Source organism: Sapajus apella, unplaced genomic scaffold (assembly GCF_009761245.1).
Source record: "Sapajus apella isolate SASKATOON/1434 unplaced genomic scaffold, GSC_monkey_1.0 scaffold115, whole genome shotgun sequence".
Taxonomy (NCBI): Eukaryota; Metazoa; Chordata; class Mammalia; order Primates; family Cebidae; genus Sapajus; species Sapajus apella.
This window is the reverse complement of record NW_022437055.1, coordinates 1,884,983-1,895,072: the sequence shown is the minus strand read 5'-3', so window position 1 is coordinate 1,895,072 and position 10,090 is coordinate 1,884,983.

Here is a 10,090-nt window from a genome sequence, read left to right as displayed (position 1 = left end):
CACTAATCATCAGCCCAGCATCAGGTAATTTCTGGGAAATGGAATCGCAATTAGGATGGAACGAACTTTTGAGAAGAGAATTTGTCTCTGGGACTCCAGGAAGAAAGGCCAAAGACCTCTTCCAAGTTGTAAAAAACAAACAGATATGACCCCACTTCCTTGGGCTCACATACTTTTGGCTCTAGCATTTCAGAGCTACAGAGACTGTCAAGGTGGTAAGGATCAATCAATCCTCCAGCCAGTTCAGAATCTTTTTTTATAGCAAGACTGACAGAGAGACATACAGCTTCTTCTTGTACACCTCCAAAGATAGAGAGCTCACCACTTCATCAGACAACCTGAAAATCTCAAATCATTCTCCTGATTCCGTATGTACCTGTGTGTATTCCCTTCATACTCACTAGCTCTAGTTCTGACTCAAGTTGAAACCCCGATGAAGTCTACTTCTTATACATAATAGTCCTCCAAAGTTTGGAAAATGGAAGTTGTCTTCCCATATCCTGTAGCACTCACTCAGTGGTACTTCTAGAGTTTGGCTAGCATTCATGTGCAAATGTGTTCATGTACTTAACTCTCAATTATTCAGGTTCCAGAGATGATAGAGTGAATGCCTACCCTATCCCTGCCAGATTTAAACAGAGCAGCTCTTTGGTATATTTTATATATCTGTTTATTCTACAAATATTTATTGGCTGAGGTCTGTATGCCAAACATTGTTGTGGGCATTGGATACAGTAGTGACAAAGACAAACAATAATCCCTGCCTTTCTAATGTATAAAACAAACCTTTAATATAGTCAGTAATAAAGTATATGGAATATTAGATGATGATAAATGCTGTAATGAAAAATGAAGCAGAGAATGACATACAGAGATGTGTTTTGTGGGGGAGATTGTGACAATTTAAAATGAGTGGCAAAGAAGACCTCATTGATAAGGTAATGTTTGAATTACAATTGGAACGACGTGAAGGGGCAAGATGTGCAAATATCTAGGTCACAGGAAACAGCAGATGCAAAAGCCCTAAGACAGGAGAATGCCTGGCTGGTTTGAGGAATTTGAGTAAAAGAGTGTGTGGCTGAAGGGTAGTAAGCAAGGAAGAGAGTAAGAGTTGAAGTCACAGAGATAATAGGAACCAGGCCTAGAAAACCCTTGTAGGTCTTTATAAGGACTTTGATTTATGCTCTGAATGAAATAGGAAGCCACTGGAGATATATTTAAATAGGGCCCTCCAGCCTTCTGTTTGGAGAGCAGACAGAGGGGGCCAGAGTGGCAGCAGAGAGATCTGCTGGGAGACTATTGTAATAATTCTGGCAAAACAGGCTGGCTTAGGTCAGGATGGTAGCAGAAGAGGCAATGAGAAATGGTCAGAATATTGATATAATTTGAGGAAAGAGCCAACAGAATTTGCTGACAGATTGGATGTGGGGTGTGTTCTGTAAACATTTTCACTAGAAGAAAGAACTGTTTTAAATACTGCCTTAGTGTTTCCCTCCCCAGATTATTTTTATCTCATCCTCAAGAAAGAGCTTGCCAATTCCCCCCAACCCAGGTCACTACTTCTGGACAGTCTGTCAAAGAGCTTGTCATTGTCCATCCAGGAATATTGTAAGTAGGATAAAGTCCTGTACATCTGCAGCAATCTGGCTAGCACAGAGTACAGAGGACAGGGAACCATCACTGGCTGGAATCTCAACTCACCGTTTCTATTAATGCCATCTAAAATTACATTAGCCCTTGGGCAGCCAGATCACACTTTTGGCTCACAGAAAACTTGTGGTCAACTAAAATCCACAGCTCTTTTTCACACAAGCTCTTGCCAATTCAATCCTTTCTTGTCCTTTGCTTATGCAAGTGATATGTTATTTTGAAATTGGGTTTTTAACTAAAATATAGACTTGACATTTATTTTTGTTGGGTTTAATTTTACAGATCCCAGCTTATGGAAGTTATGTACTAGCACCTACTGAGCTCCTCTCTATGTGTCAGATCTACAGGCACTGTCTCATGTTCTCTTAACAACAACCTGTGTAAGATTCCTTTCTGTTATTATCCCCATTTTACACACGAAAACACAGAGGCTCAGGGAGGTTAAGTACCATCCTCCCAGGTCACCAAGCTTAGAGGCAATGGCAGAGCTAGAATTAGAGTTCAAGTTTGCCTGCTTCCAAAGTCAGGCTCTCCCACACTAAACCTCGGACAACACAGTACCTGGAATATAGTAGATATTCAATAAATACTTTTTACTAAATTGACCACCTTCTCAACCTACTCTTTTACGTATTTTATTGAACAAACAGAAATATACTTACGTTTGTTAGACCTTGTTCTAGTGCTTTACTAGAATTAAGTGCATTTATTATGCATCTTAATCCTCATAACAAATCTATGAGATAGTTACTATAATCATTCACATTCCTTGCAAAAGAGGAAATGGAGGCACATAAAGGTTAAGTGAGCTGCTTAGATCACACAGCTAGCAAGTGTTAGGGACAAGATTTGGACCCAGGCAGTCTGGCTTCAGAGATTGTGTTTATAACCACCAAGTTCTGCTGTCTCAGGTTTCTCTGAGATCCTGACCTTGCAACTCTCAAGGGAAGGAGGTGCCTTGGCCTAATTCATCATCACTGTCCAACAAAACATGCAGCCCTCCTGTGGGAATCCAATCCAGGCCCCACTTCTTATGCATGGAAGCTGGCCTGTAGGATTATTGAGAAGGAAGACTCATGCATTCCCAAATTTAGTCTTGATTTCTCCTCTTCCCTCCCAGAAGTCCATGCTACTCTGCTCTGCTGTAGACCAACTACTTTCAAATTTCCTCCCCAAGAGAGATAAAGTGATTCCAAGGCTGAGGAGGGAGCCAATGTGATAAGATGGTCCTCATTCTGGGGAAATTCCTGAAAAGAAAACCACATGACTAGTGGCAACAGGCCTGGAGAAGAAAGTTACTCCCTCAGGTCCCTCCCCACCCCAAACAATGGGCCGTAAGCCAGAACAATCATATTATGTGGTAAATTAACTCTACAGGATCCTGGCTAGAGTCATGTTTTCAGCTGGGTGTGGTAAGAATTTGTGGAGAAATTCAAGCCATTCATGAGTTATTGGCCTACGAAGGGTGACTTTTGTGGTAAAATCCCTGGTTACTTCAGAAGGCCATCTTTGGTACCATATGCAAAATGTCCAAGAACAATGTACGTGAAATCACAGGCTAGTAGAATGTACATTAGAGGCCAAAAATAATTCTGAGCTTGAAACAAATCCTGTAAAAGGTGGCACTTGGCAAGAAACCTGTCAAAACTAGCCAATGATTCCTTAATTTGCACAATCATTACTCAAGCCATTGCTCCATTTTGACCCCAACAGTCAGTCTTGGGGAATTCATCAACTGATGCCCAAAGTTGGACTTGACCATATTTATCTAGACACAGTAAAGCAATTCTAGACTTGGAAAATGTTAGAATTGGAAGAGCCACCAGAGATGATACGATGCACAAACTTCCTACAACATACCAAACAAGCAGCTGACCAGCTTCTGCTTGAACTCTTCTAGAAAAAGTGGGTGGGGTAGGAACATTACTAACTGTAAGGAGTGGTTGTCCTTCAACTATCAGGTAACCATAATAGGAAATTTTTTAGTGTCCTGAGAGCTGCCTCATTCCAGCTTTTATACCCATTGACCCATAGAAAATGTGTAACACAAAATTTTTCCTTAAGTCTTCACTTTTCCAGATAAAACATCCTCACTTTTTTTTCTGGAAATGCAGCTATCAGAATAAAATAGCACCTTAGAGATGCTCTGATCAACTTTGGAAACAAAGAAACTATCACTTTCAACGTGATGGACATTGTACTTTCATTAATATACCCCTGAGATCTCAATAGCATATTTAGCAACCACTTAACATTGTGGGCTCATACTAAGTTTGAAGTTAAGTAAAACTGCCATGCCCTTTATAGAATTACTGCTAAGCCTTGCCTTCACTCTGAGTTCATGCAGTTAATTATGAAGCTGAAACAAAAAACTTTATATTCGCCTCAACTACATTACAGTAAGAGTGGGATTTTTTTATGTTCATCTTTTAAAACTCTTTTTACATTTTTATTTTTAATTATTATGGGTACATAATAGTTGTGTATATTTATGGGGTACATGTGATGTTTTGATACATGTGTAATGATCAAATCCAAGTAATTGGGATATCTGTTACCTTAAGCACTTAGTGTTTCTTAGTATTAGGAACATTCCAATTTCACCCTTTCAGTTATTTTAAAATATACAGTAAATTATTGTTAATTATAGTCACCCTATTGTGCTACCAACTACTAGATCCTATTCCTTCTATCTAACTGTAGTTTTGTACCCATTAGCTATCCACACTTTATACCCACCCACCCCCAACTACCCTCCCAGCCTCTGGTAACCATCATTCTACTGTCTATCTCCATGATTTCAATTTTTTTTTAAGCTCCAACCTATGAGTGAGAAGATGTAGTATCTTTATAGGTATTTGTCGACTTGGCAAATTACTGAATCTTTCAACCTCAGTTTTCTTATCTGTAAAATGGACATAATCACTATTCTAATTTTACAGGGTTGTTGTGACAATGAAATGAAACAATATATGTGAAAGTGCTTTGTAATTAGAAAAGTATATACCAATGTAAGGCAGGATGATGACAACAGTGAGCACTGTTGTTTTTTGTTATACAAGGTATACGAATATCCCTCCAAGATTGGTCTTAGTCCTAAATTTGGTCAACATCTCAACCTGATCCAAGGGTCTTTCTGGGTTTACAGTAATTCATTAAATCTATACATTTTGTATATGATCATTTAACAGGTCAAACATTCAACTATTCATACTCTCAGCTAGTCCCCATTTCTCCACCTTGTCTGAAAGGACATCACAGAAATGTTTGTCAAGATCCTTGCTGAAGCCCAGATAAGCAATTTTTGCAGCTTCCTCTTAAAAGCCCATCCAAAAGGAAATGAGCTTAGTCTGGCATGACTCATTCTTAATGAACCCATGCTGGTTCCTAGTGATTAGTAAGTCTCTTTCTAAGGGCTCAGAAATCATCTTCTTAATAATCTATTCTAGACGTTTTCTGGGGACCGACATCAAACTCACTAGGCTAGCATTTGTAGATTCTCCTTGCTCTGTGGGGAAATTCATTGTTTTATTTAGTCTTTTGGCACCTCTCTCCTTATCCATGAGTCTTTGAAGACTACCAGCAGTAGAATCCAAGCTTACAAGATAGACCAGAAAGAAACAGTGCTACATGCTAAGCTGTCTACCTTTTCCCCTCATTTTTCTGTAGCGGGAGAGTTCATCTTTCTTAGACGGATGTAGATACTCCCTCTGCAATTGGTGTTATAGGGTTTATTTGTCATATTTTAGAAAACCCAGAATGCCAATGGGCAGGTTGGTTGACTCTGCTAGCATTCTTTCCAGCGTGTGCTTTTCAAGGGATGACCCTTTTTCTAAAGTAGTTCCTCTCAAACTGCAATGTGCATATGAATCACCAGGGCACCTCCTGAAATGTAGATTCTGATTCAGTAGCTCTGGGGCAGGGCCTGATCATCTGCATTTCTCACAAGCTCCTAGGTAATGTTCATTCTATTGACACACAGATCATACTTTGTGTAACAAGGCTCTAGATTAATTGTTCTAGACCTTAGCTACATACTAGAATGACCTAAAGAGCTCTTTAAAATCCCCATGACCAAATTGCGCTCCATTCCCTGAGGTTACCTAAATCAAAATCTCTGGAGTTGGAACCCAGGAATTAGTATTCCTAAAGTCCTCAGGTTATTCCCATGCACGGCCAAGGTTGAGAGCACTCTTCTGAAACTAGACCTCAAACATTAACCCCTGGCTCATACAACTGCTGAAGTGTAGGTTCCTCGCTGCCTACTGCAAGCTTATGTGTAAAGATCATCTTTTTTGATAAAATGTTGTTGACCAAGACTATTCCCTTAAGAGACTGTATTTCAATGTCAGTAATTTTAGGGTTACTTTTGCTCTCCTATCTCTGCCTCCTACCATAATTGAGAGACCAGAAGGGTTGTATGTGTGGGAGGAAGGTTAGGTTAGAAGTAGTTTTATAGCAATAAAAACTCACTTTTCCCCCAGTGGGTTATTTTAGCTAACACTACCACTTGCACAACAATTGACAAAGTACTGTAGAAATGCCCAGGTTGTGGTTTGGCTTGGACCTCTATAAAGAACTCCACTTATAAACATCTCTATTTAGATCACAGTGAGTACACACATAAAACGGAATATGCCTTATTGTTAAGCAAACCCTGTGTTTATTGATAGCGGGTCAGTGAGAGTGGAGGCAGGCTAGCCCAGGCATCTAAAAGAATTTGAGATACAGAATATTAAACCTGAGACTGAAAGACAAATCATTCAAAGGTAAACTCATCCAAAAGGATCTCCCAATGTAAAGGTTAAAGGTCAAGATGATGAAATAACAAAAATGTAACAGAAAGCAAGCATTGGAATTGTATGGAACTCGACATTTCCTAGTTGAGCAATCTTGATATAAATCCTCTCCCTGGCAGTCAAGCAAAGGGAACAAGCATATCAGTCTGCGGGTGGGGTGTGTGAAGGGCAACAGCTTGGCTGGCACTCCCGTTAGGGGCATACCAGAGGGAGAACAGCCAAATGAGGCCAGGCTCAAAGGGGAACAAAGAGCAGACTGGATGGTGGCAGATCTCAAAAAAGTTCTAGGCAAGATTCCTCCCTCAGCAGCAATTCTTGCTGGCGCCAGACCCGACAATCCTTCAGGACAGCATGGAAAAGAGCCACTTTGAGGCCTGCTAATAGGGTCATCATTATTACACGACTGACCATTTTACAACATCAGAGAGTCAACTTGGGGCAAATCCCTTCGCTTTACACACTGCTCACACATAAAGGGACTTAATCAAGGAAGACCTAGTAGGGAGCATTAGGAGTTCCTTAGTAAAACACGAGATTTCATTTATCTTCCCCTCCTTCAGAAATAAGCTTGTCCCTATTCCTCACACCCTTCAACCCTCAAAATTGTTCCAACATTTTATTCTGAACCTTCCGTCAGCCTGATTGTGTCAGAGACAGAGGGGAAATAACCCATCTGGTATCACATCTTAGTTCCAGATGCCACTCAGTGGTTCCAGAGTCACACTACTGAAGGCAACAACTTCAGGGTGAGGGGTTTGTTGACACAAATTCCTAGGGATGCATCTTACTCTGCCAGCCACTCACCATTCCTCTCTTTCTTCCATGGGCCCTGGGCATTGTTCTGTGCTCTGTTAAACAGCTCCCACTCATCTTCCTCCCAAGGGTAACACACAGTGATTGTTTTCTTTCTTCCTTGTCTGACCAAAAGCAAACTATAAACCCTTTTGAGGTAGCATGATACACAAACAGTCCTATAGCATGGGGAAGAATGTGAGCTTTGGAGAAAAAAAGCCCAGGGATTGAATCTTCCACTTCGCCACTTACCAACTGCATGTCCTTGGACAAGCCACGAAAACTTGCTGAGTCTCAGGTAATGAGGTTCAAAGGATACTAACTGCAAACAGAAGTTAAAGGCTACAAAGCTATAGCAAATTTAAGAGGAAAATACAAGGGAAAAATTCTAAAAATCACAACCTAGGTAATCATTGAAATATGAAGAGAAATAACCTTGAGCTGTCTCTGCCCCAGCCTTGCTCAACTTCATTTGTTTTCTTTTTCTTTCTCTTTAAACTGCAGCTTAAGGAAGAGATTAAAGTCCTTGGCCCAGGAGACAGACAAAACTGTGACCTTAGACAAGTCCCTTAATTTCCCCCACCTCAGCATCCTTATCTGCAGGAGGAGACTAATAAGGATGTTATGTGCTTAGCACAGTGTAAGAGCTCAGGACAAAGAAGTAACTTTCATTATCTCACGTTCATATCTTCTCAGAAATTCTGGGTCTGCGGTTCAGAGACTCCATCCACATCTGAAGAATTCTTTCACCTTCTCTTGACACCCAGGTCCTCCTGCGCTTTCTGGGAAAACTCAAGCTGACTTGTTTCCACCTATTGGTTGAACTTATTTATTTCAATCACTCCAACAAAGAAGAAGAGATGAGAGGACACAAACCCCAAACTGTAGGAGACGCTGGGACCTTGGTGAGCACAGGAGGAAAGATAGGAGGGGAGGCAGAGCTTGGAAATCCATTCACTTCTGCCTTGTTGGCCCTCTTCTCCACATGCTGAAAACAAGCAGGGGGACTCTGGAAGGCAGGAACAGCGCTTCAGCTCTGCTGCTCCCTCCAGTGGTGGGGCCTGGAGAAGTCATGAGGCTCACAGGGAAGGGGAAATAATAACATCAGTGACCTTCACAATAATAATGACAATAGGAACAATAATCGACAATGGGCCCATAGGGAGGTAATAATAATCATAATAGTAATAGTTGGTGGACTTCTGGAGAAAGAGGACAAAAGTTCTGAGAAGACTCATGGGTATGAATGGATAATGATAATAAATATGACAAAGACTATAGTAATCCTGAGTGGGTTTATGTGGAAGTGGGAATAAGCATGTTTATAAAAACTAACACTCATCAGTTTCTTCCTACACATCAGGCACTGTGCTAAGTGCTTAAAATATATTATTTCCCACAACCTTACAAGGGATTTGCAATTCTGAAAGATTAAGTAACTTGCCCAGAGTCACAGAGCTGGTGAATGACAAAGCCAGTATGAAAACCTAGGTTTGTCTTACTCCAAAATCTGTGCACTTTACCCTGGACCATGAGGTAGCAATGGAAAGAAACCAGCAGACCTAGCTGGTTAGAACACCTGTTTGCCTCGCAGCCTATCTCAGCCACAAGTGTTTACAGGGTTGTGGGAACTGGTTGCCATGGGAGCCACCCTCTATTTCTAGCTTCTTATTACCAGTGATGGACTGGGGGGTTTCTGGAAAATAGAATCCTCCCCCACCTCCAGAAGGGTGGCAAGCTCTCTACTGAGCAAAACAGTCTGGTACCCAGACAACCAGGTGTGTCATCTTCTCATAAATGTGCGAACTGAGAGACATGAGGGACATTCCTCTTCCCTAATTACCAATGCTTGAAATTGGACCTTTGGTACATTCTGTGCTTTATTAAAATGCAAATACTTGTTTTTATTCATTTACACCACAGTGTGAATCTTTTAGTTCATCATTTTCAAGAAAACTAGTCTCTGAGACTTTAGTCTAATGTAGTTAGCGTGGCAGGCAAAGCCTTCAAAATCTCTAGTCCCTGTCTCTATCTCCAACTTCAACTGCTCCCACTATCCAACCTAACATCCCCTGCCATACTGCAGCCCCCAACCAATAATTTCTTTATGTTACCGTCCTCTACAATAACATGTAGAATATAGAATAACAAGTATTTTCTTAGAGTAACCCCTGCAACTCTCTTGTTCACCTAACTCATTCTTAATCATCAATCAAAATCCAGTGCAGATACCACCTTCTTCCAGTAAGTCTCCCCCTGCCCCCCACCCTGACAGGGACATAATTTGACTTAGGTGACCATCTCCAATGCTGTTAGAGTTGCCTGTGTAGTAGTCTAGCTTTCTGTCTATATATTTATATATCTAATATATATTATAATTAGAGCTGGTGTGCATTATATTTCACTTACATATAAAGTAGTATTTATTTAGTGATAACAAAGACAACAGAACAAAACAGTAATAATACTAAATGCACATGGTTAAAATATGCAAAGAGTACACTAGGTTATGAAATGAAGAGTAGAATATGTCCATATCAGAGCCTCTTACTACAGTCTTAATCTCAAGAGGTAAGCTCTCTGTTAAACAGTTTCTTGTGTATTTTTTCCAGAATTGTTTAATGCATATGCAAGAATAACTGCATATGCTTTGTTGTCACACAGATCAGATTATACTGTTCTACACCTTGCTTTTTTTATTCAATATATCTTGGAGGGCTTCCCATACTAAAGGACATGTGTATATATATATACACACACACACACATATATTTAATCTGTTACATAATATTCAAAGGATGGATGTGCCATGATTTACTTACCTGTTGAGGAGACTGTCTTTTTTTCTA